At 39.7% G+C, this 1,921-nt stretch overlaps 1 long non-coding RNA gene across 1 annotated transcript; it reads left to right on the top strand.

Moving 5' to 3' along the window:
- Positions 1-1,626, top strand: LOC139153740 (uncharacterized). Its single transcript, XR_011556878.1, has 3 exons — positions 1-29; positions 233-342; positions 1,321-1,626. It is a non-coding gene; the product is annotated as an uncharacterized lncRNA (long non-coding RNA).
- Positions 1,627-1,921: the final 295 nt, after the last annotated feature.

Genomic DNA, 1,921 nt, shown 5'->3' with positions numbered 1-1,921 from the left:
TGCCTTTTATTGGTGGAAGAAGAAAAGCAGTAAGTGAAGCATTTAGGTTTAAGAGTTTCCTTACCTGGAGGTCTAGATGGCTTCTGATGTGGTTGGAGATGTTGACTGAGAGATTCTCTGGGAAGGCAGGAAAGGAGAGCCAGGCTTGGGAGAAAAAGGGAAAGAATATATGAAGATGATGGAAATAAGTCATTTTAACCTTTCATTTTTATTATTATTTCTCATCTGGCAGCATTAGCATCCCAGGAACAATTTGAGCTCAGGGAAAAGAAAGAGGAAAGAAATGATCTTGCAGTCATGGAGCCTCAAGGAGGAACAGCAACTACTGCCTCACCTGTCAAGGTAGCTGGTGTGGATTCATGGGTGACGTTAACCAGAGTCTGCAGGGAAGTTTGTGTTTAAATGTCTCTTTACATTGGAGGGTGAAACCAAGTTTTATCCCCACTATAGATGGTGTCCTCTGGAGTCACCCAACTGTCATGGAGAAACAGGAATGATGCGAATGGGATTTAGAGCTTTTGAATTCTCACCCTTAAATGCAAACAGAATTAACCTTACATAAGAACATATGTCTCAAGCTCTTTGAACGTCTGCTCTAATTTTCTTGACTTGCTTAGTTTCCACCCAAAAATTTGGGAAGAATTAGATCTCTCTTTAAAAGTGGGGTAGTACAATGATTGTCTTTATGGCCATAAATTATGTGCTGGCCAAGAAATTGAATTGAAGCCCCCATAAACAGAGAAGAAATGTTTGATAAAAAGCAATAATCTTAGAAGACATTAAAGATATATTCCTATAATTAAGTTTTGGGGAGAAAAATTTAGGGAAGCTTCGTCTGGATTTCTCAGAAGCATCGCAGCACCATCAGGAATCTGAGATAGGAAATGAGATCTAAAAAAAAAGAAGTCAGTCCTTGTTTTCCTTGATGTGCTGACAGTCTTTCTAGGCCATAGGAATCATGTCATTTCTAAAAATGCTGCAAAATGATGGAGAAATCCTATGTTCTCAATGGATTCCTCAGCTGCAGGCAGAATGAGCAATGGCTTCTCATAAGAAGAGTCTTGACCAGTGTTTCCCAACCTTGGGAACTTGAAGATATCTGGACTTCAGTTCCCAGAATTCCCCAACCAGCATTCACTGGCTGGGGAATTCTGGGAGTTGAAGTCCAAATATCTTCAAGTTCCCAAGGTTGGGAAACACTGGTCTAGACAATCATTTCTCTGAAATTAGTACATGTTCTCCTAATTGAGTAGGGAGCTGGACTAGAAGACCTCCAAGGTCCCTTCCAATTCATTCATTCTATTCCCTCAATGATCCCAGGTCTCTGAAGTCACCTACATCTGCATCCAGGACTCCTTCACCCGGTCTCCTCCTGGACTAACAAGGATGAATCTTCTTCCACAAGAAGAAGAGAGGATAACGTACAGTGACATTGCTTTTCCACCCAAAAGGAGGCAGCAAAACCATCCCTGATTGCAGCAAAATTTGTCTTTTTTATTTCAATCTCTTATTATTAGCCTAGACATGGACATCACCCTGAAAGAGATGATGAGGTGCAACTGAGCTTCAGTTTACGGCAGAAAATGTATCAAAAAGGGAAAAATCCCAAGCATAATGTTATTCTAGGAGTCTCTCAGGGAATTACGCATCTGGTGTCCAAATGGAGTCAGAGATGCTGACATAAATTTGTATTTTTATATAAATAAATATATATATACAGTATATATGTTACAACTATAGATGTTACCTCAGTTTGTTTAGTGACCATTAGAAGTAACAATGGCACTGAAAAAAGTGATTTATGACTGTTTTCCACACTTATGATTGTGGGTCATTCCCATGGTGGCAACTGACTTTATTCTTATGACAGTTGCAGAGTTCCAGGGTCATGTCATGTGATGCCCCTTCTTTTTTTAAAAAA

The sequence above is a fragment of the Erythrolamprus reginae genome, chromosome Z (assembly GCF_031021105.1).
Source record: "Erythrolamprus reginae isolate rEryReg1 chromosome Z, rEryReg1.hap1, whole genome shotgun sequence".
In the NCBI taxonomy this organism is placed as follows: domain Eukaryota; kingdom Metazoa; phylum Chordata; class Lepidosauria; order Squamata; family Dipsadidae; genus Erythrolamprus; species Erythrolamprus reginae.
This window is presented reverse-complemented; position numbering and strand designations above follow the sequence as displayed.